A 16979-nucleotide genomic window follows, 5' to 3' on the forward strand; every position below is an offset into this window, starting at 1 on the left:
CTCTTTCCTGCCTGGAGCAGGAGGTCGGACTCGATGATCTACCAGGTCCCTTCCAACTCTAGAAATCTATGAATCTACAGAAAGCCACTTCAGCTTTCTGGCTGGCTCTGAGCCATGCCACACCCATGCAATGAGTATGCTAGGTCTTTGCCAATACTTAGAAGGAAAAGAAATGCACAAAATGAGGGGCATTTTGGCAAGAAGGGGCTTCTGTTATATCCATGTCCAGAAGTGAAATGTAGACGGGGGGCTTTCTTCCACAGAAGGATGCATGGATCTGATCTTACACATCATGCTGGAGAAGTGGTTGCCTCCAAATTGTGTCAGACAGGTGGAGATAAGCTGGAGTCCATTAGACTGGCCTGTGCCTTGGCTTCTCCACCTCTCACTTTTGGTATGTCATCATCAGGCGGTTGAGGCACATTCCACACCTCCCTCTTCTCTCCTTTTCACTCCCTTCAATCTCAGCCCTCCCCCCCCCCCCCCCAAGACCCACCTCTTCTTTTTCCAAGCAGATCAAGAGGTGAGGACATCCCTGAAGGGGCCCCAGCTCCCTCCCTTCTGCCTGTACATTACCATCATCCTGCTTGACACAAGGTTCAGGTTGAGAGAGATCCACCTGTGCTCAGGTCCCAAGCACAATGGCAGCATTTGGTGACTGTGTCCCCTGGTAACTCTGTTCCGAGCCTTTGTGACTCAGTAGCCCAGGCCAGTTGCCAGCTGTGCATGGCCACTGTGACATCAGAGCCCTCAACAGACAATCACAAGGAAAATTTCCTGTGAGCATGGGGGGAATATGGAGCTAATGAGTGTAAAGAAAAGGGACTAAAGGATTTCAGAAATGTATGAGCAGCTTTCAAATGCCCCTCTGCCCCCCCTGAACCAAGACAGATGGGGACCAGTGGCATGAAGATTGCAGGATACCTCTCCTGCCCTCCTGCCCTGGTAAATTCTTGAAAACTTGTTACTTTCAGCTTGCTCCAGGCTGTACAGTTCTCCTCCTCATTGTCCTTTTTGGGTCATGTATTATGCATCCAATGGTTGGGATCCAAAATCTGGCACACATCACAGATTTGTGGTGCACTTCAGAGCTTCCCAGGACCATGAAGAGTCAAAGACCTAGGACTGGAATGTGGTTCCTTCATCACCGAATCCAGTGCATTTCATTTCCCAGAAGATGTTTACCCAAGGATTCCTCACACACAACTACAAGGCATGAAACCAAAAACAAGAGCTCCCTCCAACATGTCTTGGGTAAAAGCAGAGGATAAGAGGGCACTACTAATGCCCTACCAATGCAATGGCAGAAGAGTAGCTGGTTAATAATATATGTTCAGAAGATCCTAGGATAAGGACGAGTTTTCACAGCCATAGTTCTCAGGTTTTTTAGACTCAAGGTACCCCTCATAAGATTGAAGGCACCACTTGGAAACTGTGAACTTTTAGGTGCTCTTTGTTTCTTGATTACAGAAAGATAACAGAGCAATTCTTCAGTTGCAAAGAGCCCAAAAAGGCCAGAACAGGTCAGAATGATACCATGTGATTTTATTTAAAATCTCTGAGTTCATTTTATGTCTTGTGTGTAGGAGTTTGCATACTGAATTATGCTAATATTGTGCAGCACCCCACATCGACATTAAAAAAATCTCATGGCACCCCAGGGTGCTTTGGTGTCCTGGTTGAGAATCACTGATATAGGAGAAGGCAGGATCCTCAACAGTTCTTGCCTGTCTGATGTAGGGAAAATTCCTTCCTGAGCCACATTTGGCAACTGGTTTAACCCTGAACAGACCCTGAACAGCAGAAGGCCCTGAAGGGGTTTGTTCCTGGCACTGAGACCATGCCTGAGTGGAAAGGAGACAAAGAGTGCACCATCATTGTGCTTGGGCTTGTAGTGGGTCTGATGTGACCTTTTTTAGCTTATTTCTCTACATAAAAGCCCTTTATTTTATGTAGTAAGTACTGTATTAGCCTGCTCTAAGTTGCAGTTGGGCTCATACTATTTTAACTAAAAGTTACTAAACTCTACTAGACAGCTTGTTTTAGCCAGTGGTCTTGCACCATTTGTAACCTGGGGAAGATCATGTGGGAAAAGGAGGCAGAATGCAATTGTGAGTGTTGCTACTGGGTGGATTTCTAGCCTGATTATAAGATGCAAGGGCAAAATGCAGCATCCAGAATACAGTGGGCCCTGAGTGCTAGGACCTAGGGAGAATCCTCACTCTGAGTGAGAAGGAGAAGCCATGTTGCACAGAGATACCAGCCCCATTTCCCCAAACTCCTGAACAATAACGATCCATCATGTCATATTGAATGAAATAGTTTGAATGTTTTTAAAGGTTGCCCATTAGCCAGTTTCAGGAAGAAGATAAGATTTATCTCCTTATCTAGTTCATTGTTTTGGGACTACATGCAAAAGGTCCTGACTTTGCTTAAAGTCTTAATTTAAATTTCATCTTTTAGAAATCTTTTACAAAGAGAGCAAATATCCTGAATTCCAAGAGATCAAACCCTGGGGCCTTTTGACCAGGTTGGTAAGAAAAGGGCATTTGCAGTGATATGGAAGTTTCCTAAAGGTAATTTAAAATGCTCAACAAAGGTAAAAGAATCTGTTGAGTAAGATCTGAGCCCAAATTTAGGAGCAGTGACATATTGAGTAGGAGGAGCCCACTGACGGCAGCTCGCTCAATAAAAACTGTAACTTACTGTCCCAATTTGGAGGTGACTATACTTGTAGAACAACGAAGGAAAAATTGCAAGTATAGCCCAGGTCCAGACTGATCACCTGAACCACCCTCTGCGTGAACACGAATCTCTTAGTTCACGCTGAAGCCGCGGAGCACCTGAAAGGGACTGAAGGAAGGGGACTTAGTCCTATCACTGCTGAGGCCAGCCTATTGAATTGTATTGCTGAGCCCATTTCATTGAACCGTACTACTGAGGCCAACCCATTAAATCGTACTACTGAGGAATGAAACCATATTTTGGTATTTGGCTTCTTGGAATTCTAGGATTGTAAGTATAATATGAAAAATAATAGTATTGATTCAAATTCAACTTTTAGTTGTAATTGTAGTTGTTTTTGTAACACTAATTCTTATAGTATTGTTTGGGAAGGAAGTGCATTCGGAGCATTGTTTCTGATATATGTAATTATTGTGTTTTTAATGTTTGTGGTGTTCCTTAAAGCTAAGCAGTGTTATATACGTAGCAAAGAGTTTTAAAATAAAATTTTGTATAAATTAAGTGTGTAATCATTGTGAAATCGTGCAATCAGTTAACTACTCCCCCAGCCAGTGCATCAAAACGAATCAGTAAATTGTGTGGGATTTTCTCTATTCCATAACCCACTAGAGACACATCAGTCTCAGGTTTATGTCAGTAGGGTAAGGATCATTGGTCAATTGTTCCCTGATGTAACTGGTTCTCGTGAATAAACTCATTTTAGGAGTTGGGTTGTCATCATGGCTCCTGTGGTAGTCTAAGACTACCATGGAGTGTAAGTTGCAGTCAGGCCACCCAGTATCTGATTGTCCTCTTTTGTACTCTCCTGCCATGCCCTTGGTGTTAAAAGAAAATTCCAAAAGAGAAAATAAATATTGGGAGGTATGCCTGCTGGACCTTACTGCAACCAAATCAGAGCTTCCAGCCTCTTCACAGGGCTCCTTCATCCCCTATACCCTGCCCTTACCATGCCAGATGTTCAAAGGTGCAAAACTTCATCACCGCTCTTTCTTAGTATACTCACTCAACTTCGTTGAGCTTCTAATGACCAGCTGAACGTACCTTGGTTCATCCTCATACTATTGGGGTGTTCCCTATGCTCACATGGGTTCCCCAAGTATCTAATCAGTTCTTATTTTCCCTCCCCCCCACCCCACCAACCTCAGGATTCGGTTCCCTCTCAGATTGCTCGCATGGCTCTCATTTGTGGCCAGTATCCAACTGATTGTCTGAGTCACAGGTCTGCTCCACACTAACTCATCAGGGTACATTCAGTGAGCCTGAGCCAGTCTAACACAGTCCTTTGGCTTGGCTCCCTTGTTCCTCTCCTGCTGAGGGAAACTGTCTGTTACAAGTGGTTCCCTTTAATGTTCCTTCTTCTCCACTGCCTGCAGACAACTACAGAGAAATGCTGCACTCACCAGTCTGGCTCCTTGTCCAACCCCCCTGCAATGCTTCTGTACCAGGTCTCAACCTGAGGTAAGTTCCTCTGTCTTTCTCTCTTCTTTCAGTCCCAGCTAACTCCTTGACTGGGAGTCTGGTAAATCGCTACACCTTTGTGTAGTGGGCTAGAGCTTTTGCTCCTACTGGCATCCCCTCTATGGGGCATTCTAACCTGTCTGACCCCAGGTCTTTAACTTCTGAGTCAGCGATCAGGCCCAACCAGGGCAGCTCCCAGTTAGCATGAGCTCCTGCCACAGACCCTGGCATAAATTAATGAAATGGGAACAGCCTGCACTGCACTATTTTATTGGTTTCCACCCTTACCCATGCAGGTAAGGAGTTCTCTCCCCTGCAGCAGTCCATCTCTGCTCTGTCCTATTGTGATGGGGCTCCACAGATGTGCCGTCATTGGGCTAAATGAGTTCAATACGATCTGGAGTCCAACTGGCAGGATACCTACCAGCCCTGAGACTCGACATGCAACTTCCTTCAAAGACCTGGGATGGGGGTGCCCTCCACTCCAACCTGCAGCACTTGGAGATCTTAAGATGTTTGATTCCACCTCGGACCTGGCAGTTTCCATTTCCACACCTGCCTTCCCATGAGCTGTCCTGCCTTTACCACAGGGACAGCATCACAGGTGTCATTAACTGTTTGTCCCTCCCTTCCTGCCTACCCCATCCTGTGGCTCACCTTCCTGCCTACCCCACACTCACTGCATTGGGGCCCAGCCTCTTCCTCCCATGTCCTCTTCTGAGCAGGGCCTCTACATGTCCATTGCAGTCAAACTTTGGCTCCTTTTGTCCGCTGTTGAATCCGAGCAGAGAATGTGGCCCCCAGGCAGACAGTCCAAGAGGGGGAATTTGAGGCCAGACCAAAGCCAGGATGTTGAACACCAGGAAAATCCTGGGTTTGGTAGTGCCAGGCACTGGCTCCAGCTCAGCATTGGGCCTTGTGAGGACTGTTTTCATGGAGGGAGATGAAACTGCAGGAGAGCAGGTTATCTCAGTAACAGCCTCAATATCAGACCTTGATCATGGAGAGGATGTGAGCAGCAGAGGGGATCTCCTGCAATTTCCTCTTGGAGCTGCCCACAAGTAAAGGCCCAACGTGAATTTTTACTTGCAGAGTTGGGCATTTCCTCATTTCTCCCCCAAGTCCAACCTCCCAGCTACAGAAGAACAAAAGAACAGGAGAACTGGAAGCCTCCTGTGAAAGTGAAGACTGTTACTGGATCTCATAAAACTAGAACTGTTAAAGAGCATGGCAGGAGAGCTACTGTAGGTTCTCTTTCACTGGAGTTTTTAATGAAGAGACTGGAGGAGCACTGGACTGCAACAGTTTGGAAACAGCACATCCTGCACTCATGCCGGGTGTTGGACTAGACAGTCCTTGAGGGTCCTGCCAGCCTTCAGATGCTGATTTTAATTTCTCGACTCTTATGACTGGCAGACTTGCACACCTGCAACCTCACCAGGGAAATAGCTGCCTGTCTTGGCCTGACTCCTTTTTGGTGAAACCTGTTCTGGATCTCAGCCAATGAGATCAAAGTGTTACCAGATTTGCCCATTACTTTGGGGTGTGCTCATACATTAGGGATAGTTTCTAGGGTCTTGGTAATTCTGTCAATGTGCTGCTTGTGTTACTATACGGAGCTGTATCTCTCCCTTCTGCAAGCCCTCACCCCCAATGGAGCTATCTTGCAGGACTCAGTTTCAATGGGACTGGGTTCCTCCAGTCACCAAATCAGTCATACACACAAACACACACAGATTAACGTGACACGCCTGACCCGGCCGGGTTGATCAGTATTGACAGGCTAACACCCTCATATGCCAAGAATCAGTTCATCAGAGCAACAATAAACTGTAGTCAGACACAAGCACACAGGTAAACAGAATCCCTCTGAATCCGGCTGGGTGTCCAGCTGACACCCTCATGGGCCAGCATTCAATTCATAAGGGCACGTCTGAGTCAAACTGGGTCAATCAGCCTGTACAAGCTGATCCCCTTATGTGTTTCAAACTCAGCACGTCCCAATCTTTGGCCTCTTGATGAGCAGACCCCACAGTATTTTTGGGCTTCACAGGGATCTTTAGCTTAGGTAAAAGAAGCGTTGCTGCAGAGCACGGAGGAAAGAGAAGCAGAGAAGGAAAAATATACCCAATTACTACCAGCTTGACTATAAAAGTTATTTATTGCTAATGTAGTCCGCAGGTTTGTCATTGCCCTGAAATAGAATAGTTTTCTGAAAGCATACTGTTAGGTTTACAATAATTTGGATTTTTAAGAAGTATTAGCTTTACAGCTGAATACAAGGCATGACCTGTGGCCTAGTAATGCAGCTGACCACAAGGCAGAATGATAGCTAGGCCTTTGCTTGTGTCAAGTAATCATTTTAACTGCAACAAGCATTTTCTGAGTTAAAAAGTGAATCTGTGTCTGTGTGCTAAAAAAAATCAGCTACAGCTAGAAGTAAGATAAGACAGAGAAACCATTGTTTGAGCTTACTGGTTGTGTCCTTGAGAAGTATCTTCTACTGTGTAAGGTTTTGCTAACATAATGTTACTGTTACTTAACTTTTAGCTTTTAAAAAGTGTTAGTTCAGCTTAATAGAAATATGCTGTTACAAAGATTTGTAGAGCACCGCCCCAAGTATTGCTTTTTGTTAACCATATAGTCTTGCTTTGTTGTAAGAAGTATAAAAGATCGCCTCACCCTTGAGGGGGGGCCATTTTGCCTTTTGCTGGCTTTATGGTCTTTGCTCGAGCAAATAAACAGCTGTCTTTCTTTACCCGCGTTGTCTGTCAATCAAATTACAGCTAGACAACGGACCTTAGGGAGGTTTCTCCCACCACACTAAGCATATGAAATATATAATGGTACTAGTAGTAATAGACATGCAAAAGAAAAACAAACACAAACAATTACAATACTACCCTGGTTTCACTAAGTATTTGGGGAAACTTAGCTCAAGCTTAACTAATACAGTTCAGGTTCAGAAATTTATGCCTAGAGAGAAAAGAGAGAGAGAGCGCTGGGATCTCACCAGTCCAAGGTACTCGGGCTGCAAAGCTGACAGGCACAGTCCTTGAAGGGAGATGATCTGTTCTTCCAGTGACCCAAGAACAACAGGGGATGGTGTCAGCACAGGAGTTTTTCTTCTTTCTTTCTTTCTTTCAAGATGGCTGCCAACAGCTGAAGCCCTTCTAAGCTCCTCCAGCTCAGGTGCCTTCAGCTCGTTGCCCCGCACTCCCTGCCCCCCCTTTCCTGCCCCCCCCCCCAAAAAAAACCTTGCCTCTCCCCACCCTGTCCCTGGGGACCCCCTCCCTGCCCATTCCCCCCACTTTCTCAGCTTTTTAACCCCTGGGCTCTGGCAGCCTCGTTTGTCTCTGCCCCTCCCCCACCCCCGCCTGAGTTGTCCCTTTGATTTCTGCTGCCTCCCTCCCCCAGGGCCCCTTCCCTTGGTCCCTGCCATCTGCCCCTGCCTTGGGGCTTGCCCTGAGCCCCTGCGGGGTTGCTCTGCCCCCCCTCAGGCCGATTTTGGGGCATTTTCAACCCCGTCCCAGTCCCCATCCCCCCTGTCAGCCTGAGGCTTTTTTTTTTTTTTCACTTTGCAGTTTAACCCTGTCCTGGCGAGGAATGGCGGCTCCTACGCCTGGCAGTTGGCATGAGGATGCCTCTTGGGACCTCCTGCTGACTCATGGCCTGAGGGTTCATACACCTCTCCATGTGGGGCTCGAGGTTTGCGTGGAGGCTCTGGCTGCACTCCTGGGATGGCGTACCATCCGCTACACGGGGCGTGTGAACACGGTCCCGATGATCTATTTGAGCAAGCCCGCCTTGGTTGACAGGGTGTGTGCGGAGGGCCTGGACATTGCAGGTGTCCACTACCCTGTCACACCCCTAGAGACTCAGGTAGTGAGCGTGCTGATCTCCAATGTCCCACTGCACGTTTCCGATCGGGAGCTGGCCAGGGGACTCTAGGCCTATGGGATTCCTGCGAGTCCTTTTCGCCACCTGCCGATGGGAAGCAAGGACCCTCAGGGGAAGCATGTCCTGTCCTTTCGGAGGCAGGTCTTCATGCTCCTCAAGGAGGGCCCCCAGTCACTGCCTCGCTCCCTGAGCCTCACGCTCGAGGGGCGGAGGTAGATTATCTATCTGTCTGTGGGAGAGACCACGTGCTTCAAGTGCGGGGGCTCCTCCCACCTGGCTGCGCAGTGCCCTCAGGGCAAGGCGGCCGGACCATCGCCGCCTGCGGCAGCGCCGAGAGACGGCGCGTCGACCTCTGGGGCACGCGGCAGGCCAAGGGAGGCTGGGAGCTCTTCCTCCCGACCTCCTTCCACCCCCATTCCATCTCAGGGGACCGGGGTCTCCAGTGGGAAGCCATCGTCCAGCTGAGGGGCTGGTGCTACTACCATGGCCCCACCGCCCCCTCCCCCGTCTGTTGCGCCCCCTGCCCTCGGTGCGGCAGCCCCACCGGGTGGAGGGGCGGACGCTTCCCCTTGCCCCCTGCCTGCCCCAGCCGAAGTGGCTGGGGTGGCCGGGGACTGCGGCGCTGGAGCCTCATCAGATGATGGGGCTCGGGCATCCTCCCAACCACCCGACAAAGAGAGGGAGGTGAGGGGGGCCTCTCAGGACACCCCATCCCTGACAGACCCCTCCTCGGCCAGTGCCGAGGGCCCCCCCACTACAGAGCCAGACCCCACCCCGGCTGCCACACCACCCGCCCCGTCGGATGTAGCCACCGACGAGGCAGACTTAGCGGGTGGGGGGGAGGGGCCTTCAGGGGTCCCCCTCCCCTCGCCTGTCCCCCAGCCTCCGGAGTCAGGCGGCAGCAGGGATAGTGGCGAATGTCTCTCTTCCGGTGGCCTGGCCCCGGGGGTGGCGGGAGAGCCCGCTGCCCCTTTGGTCACGCCCCAGCCTACCGGAGCAGATGGGGACGTTAGCGAGATGGAGATCCAGCTCTCGGAGTCTCGCAAGAGACGTCGTGAGCGGGATGGCCCCTCCCCCCCCAAGAAGACAGGGAATGTCCTCGCGGAGCCGGTCCTCGACTCGGACGACGAGAGGCGGCTGATGTGCCTGGACATCGAGGGGGTCGACGCTGCAGTTGCGGGCGAGCTCCCGCCGGGGGTGCGGCCTCGCCGCTCTTCCGTAGGCAACATCCACCCCAAGCTGGCGGAGCCCCCCTGGGTCTCTCCTGACTATGGGGGACTCCTGTCCTTGCTGAAGCTAACCAAGGGGCAGAAAAATGTAGCGGGGCACATCACCCAGTGGTGTGCGGACCCCAAAGTGTTTGTCAAGGCTGCCAGGGCGGCAGTCAAGCTCATGAAGCAAGATCGGGGCACACGTCAGATGGCCTACCGTCTGGACAAGCTTGCCCAGAGGGTGAGAGTGGAGTGGGGCCTGGGCGGGTCCCTCGACTAGAGTAGGGCACAGTAGGCCTTCCCTGACCTGTCTGTATTGCCTTGCTCTGCTCTTGGGTGCTCGCTCTTCCACCCGCACTCTGCTTTGCTCCTCCTCTCCCACACCCACCCCCATGGCAGCCACAACCATTGGCACCTTCAACGTCAACGGCTGTCGAGACGCGGTGAAGCGCGAGGCCGTCCTGGAGCTCCTGCGACAGAAGAGGCTGGCCATCGCCTTCCTACAAGAGACCCACTCTGACAGGTTCAACCAGGCGGCCTGGCGGGCTGCCTGGCGAGGACAGGTGTTCCTGAGCCACGGCACCAGCCTCCGCGCGGGGGTCGCGACACTCTTATCGCCGCAGCTGCAGCTTGACGCGGCGGTGCCGCGGGAGGTCGTCCCCGGCCACCTGCTGACCGTCCGCGTCACCCTCGCGCAACACCGTCTGCTGCTCGTCAACATCTACGCGCCCTCCGATGGCCAGGAGAGGGTCGCTTTCTTTGAGAGCTTGGCTGCCCTCCTGCGCGACGCTAGCGAGGATGATGACCTGCTCCTCCTCGGGGGCGATTTCAATTGCACCACTGCCCCGCGCCTCGACCGCACAGGGCCTGAGCCCCACCTGCCCTCCGCTCGCAAGCTGCAAGCTGCCCTGGAGGGGGCAGACCTCGTGGACGTCTGGCGAGCCCTGCATCCCGATGCGCGCCAGTACACCTGGGCCAAGACGAGCGCCGGCGGTCTCACCATGGCTCGCCTCGACCGCCTTTATATCACCAGGCACCACCTGCCACTCCTGCGCAGCAGCCGCATCGCTCCCTCGGGTCTATCAGATCATGGCCTGGCCTTCAGCGAACTGAGCCTGCCGGGGAGAGCCTGTGCACGGGCACCGTATTGGTGTTTGAACATTAGTCTGCTCCAGGACTCTTATTTCCGGGACTGCTTTGCCCACTTTTGGCGGAGGTGGGAGGCTGCGAGACCGAGCCACTCCTCCTGGAAGCTGTGGTGGGACGTGGGCAAGGTCCAGACCCGAGCCTTCTGCCAGCAGTACACCCAGCTGGCCGCGAACGAGACGCGCCGCCGTATCCGGGAGTTGGAGGAGGACGTGGCGGAGCTCGAGGCTGCTCTGCTGGCCGCCGGCAGCGACGCGGCACTGAGCGAGAGCCTCCGGCTCCGCAGGAAATGCCTGCGCGACTTGGCGGAGAGCGCGGCCCGCGGCGCGAGGATCCGCGCCCGCTGCCAGGAGCTGGTGGAAACCGACGCCCCGACCCGCTTCTTTTTCGACCTGGAGCGGCGGCGGGCAGCGAGCAAAGCCTTGGACCATCTCAAGACTCCCGAGGGCCGGGTCATTACAGAGCCGGGCGAAGTCCGCGAACGTGCCGTCGCCTTCTATCGCGACCTGTTCGCGGCCGAGCCGTCGTGCCCCGAGGCCACGCGGGAACTCCACGAGGGCCTACCGCGTCTCGATGCCCTGGAGGCCGGCGAGCTGGAGCGGGACTTGTCCCTGGAAGAGCTGGCGGCCGCCACGGCCGGCCTCGCCTCCGGCAAAGCCCCGGGCCTCGACGGGCTGCCTGCCGAGTTCTACAAGACCTTCTGGCCTCTCCTCGGCCCCAGCCTCCTGCGCGTTTTCCAGGAGAGCCTCGCCGACAAGGTCTTGCCGATCAGCTGCCGCCGAGCGGTGCTGACCCTGTTGCCCAAGAAGGGAGACCTGGGCTACATGAAGAACTGGCGGCCGGTCTCCCTGCTGTGCGCGGACTACAAGATTCTGGCCAAAGCGCTGGCCACCCGCCTCCGCGCGGTCATGGCCTCTCTCACCGGGCCCGAGCAGAGCTACTGCGTGCCGGGCAGGACCATACAAGACAACCTGTTCCTGCTGCGGGACCTGCTCACGGCTAGCGAGCTCTTTGGCCTCGACGTCGGCCTCCTCTCTCTCGACCAGGAGAAGGCCTTTGACCGCGTGGGCCACGCCTACCTCTTCCGCACGCTGGAGGCCTTTGGCTTTGGGCCCCTCTTCACCGGGGCCCTCCGGGTCTTGTACCGGGACATTTCCAGCCTGCTCAAGGTGAACGGGGTGCTTTGCGCTCCGTTCCCCGCGCGCAGGGGCATTCGCCAGGGCTGTCCGCTGTCGGGCATGCTCTACGCCCTGGCCATCGAGCCGCTGTTACACGCGCTGCGCCGCCGCCTGAGTGGGGTGGCCCTGCCATCGGCCACGGGCCCGTCCGCTGGCCCTCGTCTCCGGCTGTCGGCCTATGCGGACGACGTCACCGTCTTCCTCGCCACCCGGGAAGACGTGCGGGCTCTGGCAGATTGCCAGCGGGCCTACGAGCGCGCCTCCTCCGCCCGCATCAACTGGGGCAAGAGTGACACTCTGCTGCTTGGCGCATGGACTGGCAGGCCTCCGCCGGACTTGCCGGGGGGCCTCGCCTGGCGCCGCGAGGGCCTCAAGGTCTTGGGCGTGTTCCTGGGGCCGGCGACCTTCATGGCGCGCAACTGGGACGGCCTCGAGGAGGGAGTGGAGGCCCGCCTGCAGCGGTGGCGCTGGCGCCTGCCCAGCCTTTCCTACCGGGGGCGCGTCCTCGTCATCAATAACCTGGCGGCGGCCACCCTGTGGCACCGCTGCGCGGTGCTGGACCCTCCGCCGGAGCTACTGGAGAGACTGCAGCGGCTCCTGGTGGATTTCCTGTGGGACGGACGCCACTGGCTCCCACGAGCTGCCCTCTACCTGCCCACCGGCGAGGGGGGCCAGGGCCTGATCGATCTGGCCAGCAGGGTGGCCGCCTATCGGCTGCAGGCCCTCCAGCGGCTCCTGTACACCGAGGGCCACCTCCCGTGGCGACAGCTGGCGTGCCGATTCCTGCGGCGAGTGGGGGGCCTCGGCTTTGACCGGGAGCTGTTTCAACTGGACCTCACCTTCCTGAACGGGGCGGTCCTTCCCCCGTTCTACCGCAGCGTGGTGCGGGCCTGGCGGGCGGCCTTCCATCTCTGTCCCCAGGCCAGGCACCTGCGGTTCCCGCAGCTCCTTCGAGAGCCCTTGGTCCACAACCCGGCCCTGCACCGTGTCGTGCCGAGCCTGGCCTCCGCCAGCCTCACGGCAGCTCTCGTCGAGGCGCGCTCCACCCGCCTGGAGCACCTCCTGGACCCCGCTCGGTCGGACTGGCTGTCACCCGAGGCCCTGGCTGCCCGGCTGGCCATGCGCTCCGTCCGCACCGCGGGGCGGCTTCTGCGGGCCGTTAGGGCCGCCCTCCCGACGGAGGCAGCGACCGCCCTGGAAGCCCATCTCCAGACTCGCCGGCCCCTCCCCGCCGCAGACGCCGCAGAAGACGCCTTCCCACCGCTACCCGTCATCCCAGCGGTACCCGGCGAGCTGGCCGAGCGGCCCAACACGCTGCTCAGGCTCCCGGTGCCCCCCAGCAGCAATACGGGCTGCCCTTTTGGCACCCTGCCCCGCAAGGGCCTCTACATGTGGGTGGTGCGCACCCGGCACGCCCAGGTGCTCGCCGGCCGCCCGGACACCGCGTGGCGGCGGCGCCTGGCGCGGCCCGGGACCCCGGCGTGGCGCACGCTGTATAAGGCGCCCATCGCCAAGAAGACCGGCGACCTGCAGTGGCGGCTCGTGCACGGCATCCTAGCCACCGGCACCTTTGTGCGTCGCTTGGACCCGGCGGCCTCGGCGGCCTGCCCCTTCTGCCCGGGGGTGCTGGACGAGGACATTTTCCACGCCTTCCTCGACTGCCCCCGGCTGCAGCCTCTCTTTGCCGCCCTGGGCGCACTGCTTCGGGTACTGGGCCGAGACCTCTCCGAAGACGCCTACGTCCACTCCTTTCCGTACCGGGCGGCCGAGCGGGCCACGGTCAGCCTGGCCAACTTCCTGCTGGGCCAGGCCAAGATGGCCACCCTGAAGAGCCGGCGAAACCAGCTCAGCGGCACCGGGATGGTCGACGCCCTGCAGCTCTTCCGCCTGCTGGTGCGGGCCCGCCTCTCGCTCGAGTTTGAGCACGCTGTCCTCCGGCGGACGGTGCCCGCCTTTGAGGAGCGCTGGGCCCTCGAGGGGGTGCTGTGCCGGGTCGAGGCGGGACGCCTGATCCTCGTTCTGTGATGCCACCGGCTGCTCAAGCCGCAGAGACGCGTCGAGCGGGCCGAGGCCCTGGACTTTTGCTCGTGCGGGTCGACCCCGGAGGCCTCCATGGGTGTCCCTGCTGGCAGAACTGTAAATACTGTAAATAGTCCTTATGTTTCTTTGTGTTGGTTGGTTTTTTTTTGTCTAGCGTGTACGGGCAGGCCTTGCAGGCCACGAGCCCAGGCCTTGTCCATGAGGCCCAGAGCTTCGGGCGTCCTTGTACATGCTTTTGACTGGCTCCGAGTCATCACCCTCCGGGGAATAAAGGTCTCTTAAAAGTCAAAGTCTTTCTTTCTTTCTTTCTTTCTTTCTTTCTTTCTTTCTTTCTTTCTTTCTTTCTTTCTTTCTTTCTTTCTTTCTTTCTTTCAAGCACCCACACTTTTTACAGATTTTTATACCCTCAGTTCAGCTGCTTCAAAGCATCCTCAATTGTGTAAATCATTGTTTTTTCTATTGACAAGGGGTTATCTGGTTTGGAACATCTCAAGAAACTGATTGATAATCAGGAAACACATAAGATTAGGGAGTAACCAAATACTTGGGAGCCAGCTTGAAATTCCTGTGGATAGCAGATATACTAATGGGATATCTCATGGTTTCTTCAGAAACAATAGATAGCTTGCAGCATCAGGATTTTGGATTTTTACTTGTTGTGCACAAGCCTCAGCTTAGCATGACTTTTCCAGATCTTACTATAGTCTTTTAACAGACTTAAGACACTTATTGGGGTGCTCATAACCTTTTGTGGAGAGCACTTCCACCAGTCGTCTCGGGAAAGGTATGACAACACCTGTGATTAGGGCTCCAACAGGCCGGACGCTGTGATGAACCCTTAACCATTGTTCAAATGTTGCCCATATCCCCTCTGACTCAGTTTTTTGCCTCAGCATTCCCTAACCCAGCAACCGAGCTTTAGTCAATCAAGTTTAAATAGGCCTCCCATAGTGGGACCGGGGAATGTACGGCCCGAGATGCCTATTAAACTTAGAGGTGTGTGTGTGTCTGGGAGGGGAAAAGTCCTTTGTAAAGCCAGATTAGAACTGGTCTGATAAATGCTGAGCTGGGTGTGTGTGAACATGAGTTGATTAGCATTTGGAGCACAGATTCCCCATCATGCAGTGCTCCCCTGCTTCTCTGGTCCGAGAATTCACTGCAGTCTCTGCTTCAGGCTTTCTGTTCTCCATCTCTCATGTAAATGAATGGTCATCTGGTTCCATCTCAGATGCAAATGAGACCTAGGGCAGTTGTTTCATTCTTGTCATCCTTATCTGGAGGGTTTTAGGTGCGTCTCTCACTGCATCTTAATCAGTTTCATTTATGTAGAGAAGGGGAGGGAGGGGGGGTGAGTCAGACAGACTGCATCCTGTGCCAGGGTTCCCAAGAACACACAGCTGAGATGTAACAACAGAATGCACATGACCTGGAGGGGGAGACTGAGGATTGGCTGAGGGGGATTCTGATGTCATAATGCTGCCATGGTCACAGGAGCCAAGTTTGGGTACTGAGTCAGGGAGCCCTGGCACAGAGGGACCAGAAGACAAGGACACCCCACAGGGACAGTGTATGGAGCGAGGATCCCAGGGTGGTTTGTTCTGCAGCTACTTTGTGATGGTCAGGTGGCTGTGGAGTATGCAAGGACAGCAATGGGATATGATAACAATGGCCCGGGATGTACAAGGCTGTGGTAAAGAGGTGTGTGGTAAGCTATCTTCCATGCTCTTCGGGGGCACTCACTAGCCTCACTGACAGCACAAGAGGACTCTGTCTGCACTCACAAACATCCCCTCTGAGCAGGGCTGGTGGGAGGATGCTGCTTTCTCAGTGCCTTTGAAGGTCCCAGCATAGCACCATCAAACCAGAGCTGGCCGCCTCCTCCACCGGGGTCATTCACTCAGTAGCTCACTTGGGAGCTGGACCTGTAGTTCCTGTCTGCCGCCCTGTTGCTTTCACAAGCGCAGGGAATTGGACAAAACCATGAAGCTTTCCATGATGCCTTTCTCCTTTCTCCCAGGCCTGCCCCTGTTCTTCCCAGGGCTCTGGGACCAGAGGGAGCACGTGCAGAAGGAGGTAAGGAGAGGGGGGTTTCCCATGGAACAATAGTCTTATAATGCACAGCCTCTCCTGAGTTCTCTCTCATGGCACCTATCCCATAGTGCTCCTCTCTGTACCCAGAGATTGGATCACTTGGTGTTGCTTTGGGGGCAGGCTCTGCAATGCAAACAGATGGGAGATTGGGGGATGATGCCAAATTCTGCTGTGTAATCCAGACAACCCTGTGATGTTGGAATTCCTCTGCTCGGTGGCTTGGGCATAGGGTGCTGTGGATGTGAGGAACATCTGCTGTCTCTTTAGGAGGGACACAAGTTGCTGAGCTGAGAGCTGGCCTGGGTAGGTCTGTATGAGAAAGAGAAAAAGAAAGCAGCAAGAGTGCCCCAGATAGGGAGTAGAGGTGCGGGCCAACCTTGTTCCGCTGGAGCAGACAGCATGGCCCAGCCCAGCCCAGGGCTGCAAAGCCTCCTGGGATGCTGGGGGAGTCTGATTTAACTTGAACCAGGAAGGAGTTTGGGATAGAAGTTCCATAAACCGGTTTGGCATAAATCAATTAATTCTGATACAGGCAACCCCCGCTTAGCGCTCTTAATTGGTTCCTGAAAAACCAAGCGTTAAGTGAAACAAGCATTAAGTGAAACTGAAAGTATTTGATGACCCAAGATGATGACTTCAATTGTTTTTAATGACCCAAGATGGCAACCGTGACCATTATAATGAAACTTGCTGAGCGCTAAATGAAATCAGGTATCAAATTCAAATGGGTGTTATAGTGAAATAGCACTAAGTGAAACAGCGTTAAGCAGGGATTGCTATACTACATTCAACCAGGCTTATCTTAAACCAGTTTCAGCCATTTTGAAAGTGTTTTATGTGCACTGAACTTGTGTTCTATTACAGGTTTAAACCAGTTTCTGATCACTTAAACCAGTTTATCTGTAACTTCTGTCCCTAGCCTTTATGTCTGAAATTGTATACAGCTAGGGCGGAAGTTCGGTGCCACCACTGCAAGCCAAGTGCCGCCATGGTGAGGTGCCCCCTGCCTGGCTAGCAGCAGCGGGAATGGCAGTGTGGAGTTGTGCTTCCCGCTGCTGCTGGGCAGGCAGGGGTTGCCTCACCATGACAGTGTGGGGCTTGTGACGGTGGCATCGAGCTTCCTTGCTCAGCCCCGCTTTGCCCTCCTGTGCCAGGTCTCACCAGCTGTGCTGCAGAGGCCCCAGAGGAGGGTAGCAGGGTGGGAAGCACT

This window comes from Alligator mississippiensis, chromosome 1 (assembly GCF_030867095.1).
Source record: "Alligator mississippiensis isolate rAllMis1 chromosome 1, rAllMis1, whole genome shotgun sequence".
NCBI lineage: Eukaryota > Metazoa > Chordata > Crocodylia > Alligatoridae > Alligator > Alligator mississippiensis.